Genomic DNA, 13239 nt, shown 5'->3' with positions numbered 1-13239 from the left:
TACCAGTTGAGACCTGATTTGTGACCTAGGATGTGATCTATTCTGGAGAATGTTCCATGGGCACTAGAGAAGAATGTGTATTCTGTTGCTTTGGGATGGAATGTTCTGAATACATCTGTGAAGTCCATTTGGTTCAGTGTGTCATTTAAAGTCTTTATTTCCTTGTTGACCCTTTGCTTAGATGATCTGTCCATTTCAGTGAGGGGAGTGTTAAAGTGCCCCACTATTATTGTATTGTAGTCAATGTGTTTCTTTGCTTTTGTTATTAATTGCCTTATATAATTGGCTGCTCCCATGTTAGGGGGATAGATATTTATAATTGTTAGATCTTCTTGTTGGGTAGACACTTTAAGTATGATATAGTGTCCTTCCTCATCTCTTATTACAGTCTTTGGTTTAAAATCTAAAATGTTTGATAAAAGGATTGCCACCCCAGCTTTCCTTTGGTGTCCATTAGCATGGTAAATGGTTTTCCATCCCCTCAATCTGAGGGTGTCTTTGGGTGTAAAATGAGTCTCTTGCAGACAGCATATCAATGGGTCTTGTTTTTTTTATCCAATCTGATAGCCTGTGTCTTTTGATTGGGGCATTTAGCCCATTTACATTCAGGGTAACTATTGAAAGAGATGAATTTAGTGCCATTGTATTGCCTGTAAGGTGACTGTTACCATATATTGTCTGTGTTCCTTTCTGGTCGATGTTACTTTTAGGCTCTCTCTTTGCTTAGAGGACCCCTTTCAATATTTCTTGTAGCACTGGTTTCATGTTTGCAAATTCCTTTAGTTTCTGTTTGTCCTGGAAGCTTTTTCTCTCTCCTTCTATTTTCAATGACAGCCTAGCTGGATATAGTATTCTTGGCTGCATGTTTTTCTCATTAGTGCTCTGAATATATCATGCCAGTCCTTTCTGGCCTGCCAGGTCTCTGTGGATAGGTCTGTTGCCAACTAATGTTTCTATCATTGTAGGTTACATATCTCTTCTCCCGAGCTGCTTTCAGGATTTTCTCTTTGTCTCTGAGACTCGTAAGTTTTACTATTAGATGTTGGGGTGTTGACCTATTTTTATTGCTTTTGAGGGGGTTCTCTGTGCCTCCTGGATTTTGATGCCTGTTTCCTTCCCCAAATTAGGGAGGTTCTCCGCTATAATTTGCTCCAATACCTTCTGCCCCTCTCTCTCTTTCTTCTTCTTCTGGGTTCCCAATTATTCTAATATTGTTTCATTGAATGGTATCACTTATCTCTCAAATTCTGCCCTCATGATCTAGTAGTTGTTTATTTCTCTTTTTCTCAGCTTCTTTATTTTCCATCATATGGTCTTCTATCTCACTGATTCTCTCTTCTGCCTCATTTATCCTAGCAGTTAGAGCCCCCATTTTTTATTGCACCTCATTAATAGCCTTTTTGTTTTGACTTGGTTAGATTTTATTTCTTTTATTTCTCCAGAAAGGGTTTCTCTAATATCTTCCATGCTTTTCTTAAGCCCAGCTAGTATCTTTAAAATCATCATTCTGAACTCTAGTTCCGACATCTTACTAATGTCCATATTGATTAGGTCCCTGGCAGTCGGTACTGCCTCTTGTTTTTTTGTTTTTTTATTTTTTTTTTTTGAGGCGATTTTTTCTGTCTTCTCATTTTGTCCAGAGGAGAAGAAATGAATGAGAGAACAAAATGCTAACAGGGTAACAATGACCCCAGGAAAATATACAGTAAACAAATCAGAGGAGACCTGAAACCAGGGGAAAAGAAACGGAAAGAAAGAAAAAAGAAAAAGAAAAGGATAAAAAACAAACAAACAAACAAACACAGAATATGAACAAATATGATCAGGCTGGTGCATAGATCAGTGCCACACATTAGATTTTGGGCATATTCTGGTCTGTTAGAAGAAAGTGCCTCCCAAAATTTTAAAGAAAGAAAAGCTTATATATGTACAAAAATAAGGGTAAATACGATGAAGGGATGGAATATGACTGTAAAGATGAAAATTATAAAAGATTTCATAAAAGGAATTGATAAGAAGTTGGTTGAAAAAAGAAAGAAGAAGATTAAAAAATAAAGGGAGAGAATGTGATCAGGGAGTAGACTAGAACAAAGCCATACAGTAAAGATTTAGGGTATATTTTGGTCTGTTAGAAGAAACTGTATCCCAAAATTTTGAAGAGAGAACAACTTATATATATATATGCCAAAAATAAGGGTAACTACTATGAAGGGATAGAATATGACTCTAAAAATGAAAAATAAAAAAGATTTTTTTTAAAAAGGGATTGTTAAGATGTTGGTTGAAAAAGGGAAAAAGAAAAATTCAAAAAAAAAGGAAAAAAAAGAAAATTAAAGAAATTAACTTTGAAAGACTAAAGAATCATGGTAAAAAAGCCATGGATTCTATGTGCAGTATTCCCCTAGCATTGGAGTTCTGCCGTTCTCATTGATCGGTAAACTTGGTCTTGGCTGGCTGTTCTCGCTGATCTTCTGGGGGAGGGGCCTGTTGCCGTGGTTTCCAAATGTCTTTGCCGGAGGCGGAATTGCCCTGCCCTTGCCCGTTCCTGCTCGGGTTTGCTCTCGGAAGCTTTTGTTCCCTTCAAGCTTTCCGTACACCTTTGGAGGACGGGAGTGAAATGGCGGCCTCCCAATCTCCACCCCGGAGGAGCCCAGAACTTGGGGCCCCACTCCTCAGTGCACCCCCAGAGAAAAGCAGTCAGTCACTCCTGACTCCCCGGTCACTCCGTGCTCACCCGGCCTGTGACCGATCGTTTCTATCTCTGGCACCTGACCCCGTGTGGAGTCTCCAAACCCAGCAGATCCCTGCGGTGCACTCCCGCGCCGCTCCTCCCAGGGGAGGAAGGTGAGTCTCCCCAGATCTGCCGCTTGTTGGGTCCCTGCTGGAGGAGCAGTGGCCCGACTGTGCCGCAGATCACGGTTTATGGCAACCCCGAGCTGAGAGCCCGCTCCTCGGCTCCGTCTCTGCAGCCGGCTTCCCCGCTCTGATCCCTGGGAGCTCGGCGGCACTCAGGCACCCCCGGTCTTTCTGTGACCCCGAGGGTCCTGAGACCACACTGTCCCACAAGGGTTCCACCCCCCACTTAGCCACCAGAGTGACGTCCCTCAGCGGAGCAGACTTAAAAGTTCCGATTTTGTGCTCCGCAGCTCTATCGGCCAGAAGCGGCCGACGGAGGCCCCTCCCCCGCCGTCTGTCCTCCCGAATATCGCCTCAGATTCACTTCTCCGCACGTCCTACCTTCCAGACAGTGGTCCCTTTTCTGTTCAGAGAGTTTCTGCTATTCTTTTCTTCGATCTCCTGTTGAGTTCGTAGGTGTTCTGAATGGTTTGATCCCTATCCAGCTGAATTCCTGAGACCAGACGAAATCCAGGTCTCCTGCTCCTCCGCCATCTTGCTCCTCCAATAATAGCAATCTTTGATTGGAGATCAACTACACCTGAGCACAGCACTAATTGTTTTCTGCTCATTGTTTGATCACATCCTGAAAATCACCCTGTGGGATGAATGGTAATACCCTCAATTTAGAAATGGGGAAAGCCTGGCTGGTATTTTAAGTAACCCTTCCAAGGCAGCATGCTTAAGGCAAATTAGGTAATGAGGATGTGAGCCAGGTCTCCCTGGAGAGAAATCTCAAGCCTCAAATGGCCACTCGGTACTGACAGAGCGATGGGTGTGCAGGCTGCTTGGGATGCAGGGACAAGCACAGAGCAGAGATCCCTGCTGAAAAGGCAGCAGGCCCCCTGAGGCTAGCACTGGGGCATTTCTCCCAGAGGTCTCCTCAGAAGATTCAAATGCCCTGATATGACTGCTGTGTAGTCTTGGACAAGCTCATATGTCAAAGGGACCTCATTTGGTCGCATGCAGAGTAAGCAGGGAATGTGAGCAATGCATGTTGCCTATCCCCGATGCAGAGAAAATGCTCAAGAAATGTTGGGGATTGGGGATCGAAACTGGACTGGTTGCAGTACATGATTTCTGGGGTCCTCTAGTGTAGAATTTCAGGAAATATTACAGTCTTGGAAAATCAGGTGTGTGTGAGTGTGTGTGTGTGTGTGTGTGTGTGTGCATGTGTGTGGCCAGAGGAAAAAACCTGCATTGAGCCAGGGGGCAGTGCAGACCAGGAGGCAGGACCAGGTCTTGCAATTCCAGTGTCAGATCCTCAGAAATGGTAAAGGTAGGGCCTCAGGAAGGGTCAGCTGAGAAATGCATCTGAAATGAAGATTCAGTTTAATCAAGGTAGCATTGACCTTCCTGAAATGAACATTCTTTTTTAGTTGTGCCAGTGTACGAGGGCCTCATGGGTACTGTGATGTTCATTAGTTATGGTAATTATAGACTATTAACCTGGAGGGAGAAGGCAGGGGAGGATGGCCAGGAAGGGGACTTGGCTGGGGCAGGGAGGTTTGAGTCCTTCACACTCAGTACCAGACCCAGCTCCTGAGCTCCTCCTCTTGGTGAAAACTGAAAGGCAGACAGGCTGAGCTAAAATCAAGATTTGAGGCCCAAGTGTCCCAAAATGTAAGCTTTGAGGTTGTGCTGAGTTGGTGAGGTGTTGACTAGGTTACTCTGCTGAAAGAATATTCCAGGCCCATCATTCAGACCCTCAGCAGATGTCTAGGGCAGCTGTGCTATGATGTTAAGTGAAAAAGAGAGTGACAATTGGGGGTGGTGACATCTGCACAGGAAAATGACAGGTGAGAAATGTCTGAAGATAGAAGGTGAGCAATGTGCATGGTGAGAAACTGGGTAACCTCTTTTCTTTCTATTTTTTTAGAAATCTACCAATATGAAAATCTTACTTTTGGGGGGATAATGCTCAACCATCTATTGTTTAATGAAAATAAATTTTATGTCACATTGTCAGCATTCAAAACTCTGTTTCTCTCAATTATTGTTTTTATTCAAACACCTGTTGGCCATGACCAGCCTTAGTGTGTAATGAAGTCTGCCAAATACTCTCTTGGGTGTGTCAAATGACAAAAGTAAAACAATTTAATCTGTAGACCTTGATGTCCTTTATTCAAAGGAGAACTATCCATGGATTGGGGAGCTCAGTGTCTCACAAGCAGGGGAACACTCTGCTCCAGGGATTTTGGGTCAGAGGGAACAGGCAGGATTAGCTGGAAGGTCAGGGATTTCCTTACAAGGCCAGCAGGTCAATCAGGGAATAAGGAGATAGTGTTTGGCTTAGGTTGATTGGCTGGGGTTGCATATCTGATCTTATTTATAACAGGGAAATCATGAGAGATTCCTCATGTTTGGGGCCTGGCTGGCTGGGATATACGGTGTTTCTGGTCAAGGGCAGCACTTACAGGGACAGGAAAGTTAAGTTCAGTTAAGTTCAGTTTGCTGACTTGGCACCCCAGGCAGGATCGCCTCCATCCTGGGCCTGGAAATACATTTCAACAGGTGACAATCGTCTTCCTGTCCTCATTCTCTTCCTGCTGTGGTACTTCTGTGCTCTTCTCTAAGTGGTGCCAAAAGGTTATATTTCTCTGAAATTGACACATGTTTAAAAAGGAGAAAACTCTTGAGCAACACAGAAAGAGTTGTCAAGTCTCCCCCCTTCACCAATGTGAGAGTGGAGAGTTGTGAGCAAGACCCCATGGTCTCCAGGAAGAAAGAAATCAGGTGGCTCTTGAGGGAGCAGCACTTCCTGTCCCCCCAGGTCATCCCGCTGCTGCCATGAATGAAACTGCTCTGATGGCCCCAGACCTCAGCCCCAGGGGAGAGACGGGGGTCAGAGCAGGTGTGGACTCAGGCAGACCCTGTGCAAAGAGCCAAGGTGCTGAAGCTTGGACCTTTCCACTGAACCTCTGAGAGGCTGACGTGCTTTCCCCCACCTGGGACAGCTCCCTTCTGACCATGGAGAATCTGAGATCTCATCCAGTTTGACTTCTTCCCTTAGTCACAGGGAATAAATTAGATGTACGTGTGCTGTCAACACTTAGTGAACGGGACAAGGCCAGAAAATCCAAAACAGGAAAGTCATTGATATATTTTGATGAGAGGATTGTGGGTAAAATATTCTTTCTTTTATCTTCAACTTATACCTTTATAACACTATGTGTTGAAAAAACAGTTAAAAAATAATTTCTCTTTGTTAGACAAATAGCCTCACGTTTAAAATCAAGTCATTAGTGTCATCCTGGGGAATTACACTTTGCTATGGAATCACAGGAACTTAGAACTTAAAGATGAAAAGTGTAGGGGCCCAGGGCAGGCTGCCCCTGATGGACTACTTCAGATTATTCTGAGTTAAAGATTATTCTTAGTTGAAATCAATAAAACCCAGCAGATGCAGGAAAACTTCTGCCTCCCCCTGAACTGCAGAAATTTACACTAGAAATTTACACTGGAACTCTTCTGCATAACTGGGCAACCCTTGTTCTTCCAAATACCTCCTCTCACCTTCCTGCTCCTGGTCCCCCTTTGTGTCCTCAGACCCTGCCTCTCTCCTTAGCTCACATAAGCTCCCTACTGCCTCATTGTCTTAGAATTTCCATGCCTATGTGAACTCCCCATACATATTTCTATTAAATTTGATTTTCTTTTGTTAATCTGTCTCATATCAATTTGATTCTAAGTCCAGCTAGAAGGACCAAAAGGGAAGGAAGGTCTTTCCGCAATAAAAGGAAAGCCTTCCTTCCAGAAGCCTCATTGTTCCTCATCTTTAAAGATGAGAAAACAGCTTCCCCAAAGCAGGAGACTCATTCAATATGACAGGACCATGAGCAGCTGAGGTGGGATTAGAACCCCTACCCCCTTCTCTCCACTGTGCGCACCCCTCATGAGTGGACCTGGCATTTCAAACTCAGTCACTACATGCAGAGCACCCACCTTCCATCAGGCACAGGGCCAGGCCCCTTTCAAACATTAACTTCAATTTTGTAACCATGAAAATAATAAAATCTATGAAGCACACATGAGTATTGTCAGCCAACAGAGAATGACAGGCTTTTGGACATTCTTCACCAAGGACTCCTCTAAAAAGATTATCAATTCTGATAATCATTGAACCTGCTTTATTAGAAGAAATTAGGATCAGTTATGTTGGTCTACTTTGGCTCCCCTCAAAGCTAAATGTGTGTGTGTGTACGTGAGCACATAGCAAATCCGTTTGACAGAGGATTTCTGTTCCTCTAAAGCCAAAAGTTTGCCTCACATAGGGTTGCCAGAGTTAATGGGGAAAAAGCGCAATGTGTTATACAATATTTGGGGCATAAGTTACAAGAAATCAAATCCACAGTGAGATATCACTCACACCTGTTTGAATGGCTATTGTCAAAAAGAGTACAAATACCAAGTGTCATCACAGAAGCTGGGAGGTGAGGGAGCGCAGGCACTCGGGGTGACCGTCCTTTGCTCAGGGACCCCATGTGCGGGGGACAGGAGGCTGTCCCAGGAGCAGCTCTGAGAGCAGATGCTCCCAGGCAAGCGCAGTGTCTTCCAGTCCCGGAAAATCCTTGCTGGGACGGAAGTCTCATGGTTCCAAAATTAAGAAAGCAAAACTGCTGTCACACTAGAGTAGGAAGAAAATTCTTTTTTAAAAAAATTAATTTCAGAGAGAGAGAGACCACAAACAGGGGGAGGAGCAGAGGGAGAGGGAGGGAGAAAGCATCTCCAGCAGACTGCACGGCGGGCGGAGACTGACGCAAGGCTCAATCCCAGGACCCTGAGATCATGACCTGAGTGTAAACCAAGAGTCGGATGCTTAACCGACTGAGCCACCAAGGTGCCTCAAGGAAAATTTGTAAAATAAAAAAGATCTAAGAGAAATCTCCTCCACCGAACTGTTAAAAGAAGTCCTAGGCTACAGCACTGAAAAGTGTGCGCTGTTGACACCAGACTTTGTTCGTGGAGCCCAGGGGACCCTAGAAACGATGCGGGGAGAGAGGGAGTGGAAAAATCTTAAATTTCATCCTCCAGGCCTTATGTTGTTAGTGGTGATTATAATGTTGTTTATATGTATATTTTTATAAATTCATGTTGATAGTATTAGAAAGATTTCAGTGTAAGGGAAAAATGCAAATATATAATTTTTCACGTTTAGTAAAAACTCTATGGTCTATAATTTGAATCTATTTCCTCTAAAAAATACTCGTTTTAGCTAAGCACTGGAAAAAAAGAAAAAGAAAAGAAAGCAGTAATAACCCAGACACGTGCACTCCAAGCGTCTATGTTGTGGTACCAAATACCCTTTCTTACCACAAGTATCAGGCCTCAGTGGAGAAATGACAACATTATAAAAGAATCAATCACTTACCTGCCCATTTCCATACAGACTATGCTTCAGGCTACACAGAGCTTGTGAATGACAGCTCTTCTCTATGGAATTATTACCACCACTAAGTGCAGAAGGAATCAGAGAGAATTCAAGAATTAGGAAATCGCCCCCAGGCACCCTCTAATGAGACACTGGACCAGACCCGTGTCCCAGGGAGTCCCCAGCTCCTTCACTGGCACTGGGGCTGCTCCCCCTGCCCTTCTGTGTCCCTCCGCCCACTGCTCCCCCTTCCTCACCTCCCTCTGTCCCCATGGCTGTGTCCGCACTCTTTCTTTGTCTCCTGTCCTGTGGCTCTCCGTCCCTCTGAGTCTTTCTCTCTCCGTCTCCTGTTCTAGCTGGGTCTCCTTCTCCTGCTTTCTTTCTCTTTATCTCTCCTCTGTCTCCTCCTGATCTCTCTCTCTCTGTGTCTCTCTCTATGTCTCTCATCTGTCTCTGTACTTCTGTCTGCCGACGTCTGCCCATCTCTACTCCCTAGTTCCTTCATCTATTGACATCTGTCTTATCTATTTCACATTCTATCTCTATCTCTCTACCTCTCTTTCTATGGCCTCAGTAGCTACTTTAAATTCTATGTCATTCCATCTGTGTCATCTCTCTGATGACCACAGTCTGCTGCTCTCGGCACTGTCTTCATATGAGCCTCTTCTGTCCATCCTCCCTTTCTTCTCTCTGGTCCTCTTGTCTGGTCTCCTGGGGCCTGTGGGATGCAGGCCTATGGGTCTGTGCTCGGGATGGTGGCGGGATGGGTCCAAGTTCAGAAATGTACATTTATTCCTTTGGCTTCTCCTGATGATCACACCTATCGTATGTCAAGACATCTGAATGATGATGGCGGTGATAGAACTGTCACCAACATTACCGTCTCAGGGACAAGGTCATCACATACACACTAGTGCTTATAATTCTATCTCAGCTGGCTGTGATGTGCTACCTAGGAACAGTATGAGAAATAGTCTGTTTATCATGACTGTCCTACAATTTCATGACCTGTAAATGGGTCTCTCTCTATATATTGTTTTCTGACCACAGGGTGGCTGGTCTATTGTGTTCTTAATGAGCTTTGTGAGGGCACATACCTCTGTATCAAGAGCACTTGGAGAAATGCCTGGAAGATGCTATGTTTAATATATAAGTATGAAATAATGTATGCTTTAGAAGTTTCGCACAAGAGTGTTAATAAAACTGAATTACACACTCTGCTTCTTGCATAGAAGATGAGGAGAAACTGTCAGTGAATAGGATTTTCATGTAGTCAGTCTGGGCTGAGACTTGGAAGGAAACGTGACTTTATGCAAATCACGACTCAACATACTGGACTAAAATAGGGGTTGACGGTGGAGGAGAGAGGAAGCCAGACGAGGGCCCAGTTCCTGCTCCCGGGCCCGGTGCTCCTCGGTGCCGCCCCGCAGCTTCCCAGAAAGCAACCCCACTCCTGCTAGTGTTGTGGAAGGGCTGGCCCAGGACAGTTTCCAGAAGAGTCAAGGCGGGGCCTAGAAACCAGACTAACTTTTTAAAGGTCATAACAGAAATCACTGAATAATAACAAATATACTTTATTGAATGTGAAACATTGTGCATATTGATTCCTTCCCTGCAAGCATAATGCAGGTGATATTCATCCTATTCTGCAGATGAGACAGAGGATTAGGGAGGTTGGGTAACTTACTTGAGATTGTCCAGCTAAAACAGAGCACACCAAGAACTTCAAGTCACACAGGCTCTCAAAGCCTGTGTCCTTTGTAACCTGCTTAGATGTTTGTGATTCAGGGATTGATTTCTGTCCTCACTGAGCTGTTGCTTTGAATGCAAATGTGATCTTGTTAGACTTCCCATTTGTTTTCAGTAATGAGCTTCCCACTTAGAAACTACAGTATTTTGCTTGTTCCTTACACTGACTTCTATCTCCCCCTGCTGGCCATTGTAGGTATGACACACACCTTATAGTCTATTGGAGGCCAGGTGAAGTAGTCTATTACAGCAAAGATCAGTTTAGTGAGGGGAAGGGCCCAGAAATACTAGGCAGGAAACCCGTTTTTCCAACTCTGTACTCAGTGTGCTTGGTACTTCTGGGAAAATGGCTCATCCTTGCATGACCCCCATTGCCCAGCCTCAAATGAGAGGATCGACTGATATGTTTGGTCTCTTACGTACCTGTGAAAACTACAGAGATTTGCTTGTGAATAATGCATATTTACGTTTATATAAATGGCACAGCATTCCTGTCAATCCGTGTCTGTCCATCTGTCTGTCCCCCAGTTCACTGCTCCTCGGTGCTGCTCCTGGTGCCCCAGGCTACAGCCACTGCATTAATTCATCCACTGACAGTGACAGACACTCATACTGCTGCCCAGGCTGGCTTCACCAGCAAGCCTGTCACCGACAGCTCAGGAGCTCTGCACGCTGGGAGTAAGCATTTCCCCGGGAATCTCATCCCAGGGTTGCTGGTCCCGGGAAATACACATCCACGTTCTCCATAACCACCGTCCATCCTGTTACCTGACAGCGAAGATTTTACCAGCCTGAGGGCTCCCACACAGCATCACGTTGTTTGAGGAGGTTCTGGGCTCCTGTCTGATGATGAGGAAGCTGAGGGTCTCTGTTTACACCGGGTGTCCATGAAGTGTCTCCCTCAGAGACGAGCTTCTCCGTGTGCTTTAGGTGCAGCAAAGGGGAGGCTGGCTCACAGAGGCTACAGCGCACAGCAGAGCCAGGCCTGCTGTGCTGTTGCCGGGCCCCCCATGTCCTGCCTGTGAGCCCTGGAGTCAGTGCTCTTACCGCTGTTTCTCAGCTCCTCATCTGCAGACAGGAAAATCAGCAGCTACCTCAAAGGTTCATGAAGATTTAATAATGTACAACATGCAGAACAGTAAGGACTGTGTTGGGCAAATGATGATTGTTAGTTATGTTTATATTTAATATTAATAATAACTTATTAATACAAATATGCATAATACAAATATAACACATTATTGTAAATATAAAAGCAAATAAAGACAAAATGATATATACATTAAATTATTAAAATTAAGATTATAGTAACTGTCATTAATTACTTGTTGACTTGAATGTATTTATGTCTCTTAGGTATTTATCTCTTGTGAGTTTTACCTGTCACAAATATCCTGAGCTAATCTATCTTCTGTCTAAAGTTGGTGTAAAGCACTTTGATTAAACAGAGTTCCTCAATTTTGTAGTCAATCTCTTGTTGACCACATACTTTGCCTACTTTGGAGTCCTGTTTAAGAAAACCTGTCCCTCTCCAGCACCATGAAAGCGTTCTCTCATTTCTTGTGATATTCAGTTTGAGATTTGAGTCCAGGCTAATCCCGCAATTAGTGTGTCTTGACTTCTGTGAACTCATCCATCCCTCAGTCTCTCTTTTATTTGCTCCTTGCACGTGTACATACGATCCCTGCAGCAGATTCAGAACACAGAGCAGGGCGGTAGAGACTTTATCAGTTACTGGGGAAATGAAGAATTGAGTTGTATTGATTTTACACTGAATTCCATAAGAAACGCGAGTGGGTGCTGGCAGAGAAGTGAACGAGTGGAGAACGCTAATGATGTTCCTTCCTGATGAGCTTACATTGAGTACACAGTTATGGAGGGAAAAAAAGAGTAATCCAGTGAAAGATATTAAAAATTCTCCTGTATAGACATTGGGGCAGTGACTGGACTTTTCTATATGACCTATTAATATTATATACCTGTAAATATAAAATGTCAGAAAAATATTGACCAAAAATATGGCTGGTATGAGAAGAAATTGCTGTTTATGAAGGTTGTTAGGTTTTTAGTGATACATGTACGTTAGTACTAAATTGCATCTCGTGTCAGCCTGTAAACTTAATGAGTATCAGAATGTAAAATGCCTCCTCTTCCAGGAAGCTCACTCTGACTACAGGGCGTGTGTGTGTGTGTGTGTGTGTGTGTGTGTGTGTGTGTGTGGTGATTTGCTAACCAATGCTGGCTCTGCAGCTGTGTTAATACTTACAGACTTCACACCCGATGTCCCCTGACCCCATTCTGTCAGTCAGGCTCCTGTTGGCATCACTCTGGGCAGGTGTCATGTCGCTAGGAACCCTAGTTGGGGGATGAGGGACAAGGTCCTGCGGGATGATCTCTGGGCTCCCAACCACTAGGGGGAGCCCCGCCTCTGCATTTCAGGGGTCCCTTCTGTGGGGAGGGTGCCTTTGCATGTTGCACCTTGTGGGGGACAAAACTTAGGTTCCCAGCACACTAGCCTGCTAGACCCTGGGAGGAGGGAGAGCACCAGTAGCCAGGGAGGGATCGGGCGCCACGGAGAAGCCCACGTTGGCCCAGTGCGCGTTCAGGGGCCGGAGACAGAGTGATGTGGGCAGGAGCCGGGCCTGGCTGAGCTTTTCCAGGCATTAGGAGCTTCTGGCTCAATCAGGTGTGTTTGGGGGCAGGTGTCTTCCCCACGTAAAATGTCTAATTCGAATGGTGCTGGATTATGTGTCTTTCAGCTGACGACAGCAGTGACCAGTGCCTTTTTACTCCCAAAGTGATCCTGTCACAGGTCCAGCCTCCCATGTGTTCTGTACCATCACCGTCTATAATGGTGAAGCCTCGTTTTCCAATGTGAGCTCCCGGAAACTGCATTTCCCTCTCCTGGTCACATCTGTCCTTCCAGTTTTTCTCTAGGGGCTTGCGGCTGTGTGCTCCCCATCATTCCGTGCCTCCTCGCCCAGATGGAGACGTGGTTGCTGGATCTCAAAGTGTCACCTCAAGAGGCAGAAAAGGAACCAGTAAGTGTCCCCCCCAGGTTAGGCTCCTGAGACTGGCTAGGGACCGAGCTAGAAGGAAGACCCTGGAAGTGCTGATTGGAATGGAGCCCCACTCGGGGGGGTGAGGTGGATCTCAGGTCTCCATCCTTCCGTGGGCCCAGCAGAAATCCAGAGCAGGTGGAGGACAGGATGGGGAGAGAACGT

Source organism: Neomonachus schauinslandi, chromosome 12 (assembly GCF_002201575.2).
Source record: "Neomonachus schauinslandi chromosome 12, ASM220157v2, whole genome shotgun sequence".
Taxonomy (NCBI): Eukaryota; Metazoa; Chordata; class Mammalia; order Carnivora; family Phocidae; genus Neomonachus; species Neomonachus schauinslandi.
The sequence above is the reverse complement of the archived record's forward strand: the minus strand, read 5'-3'. Positions refer to the sequence as shown.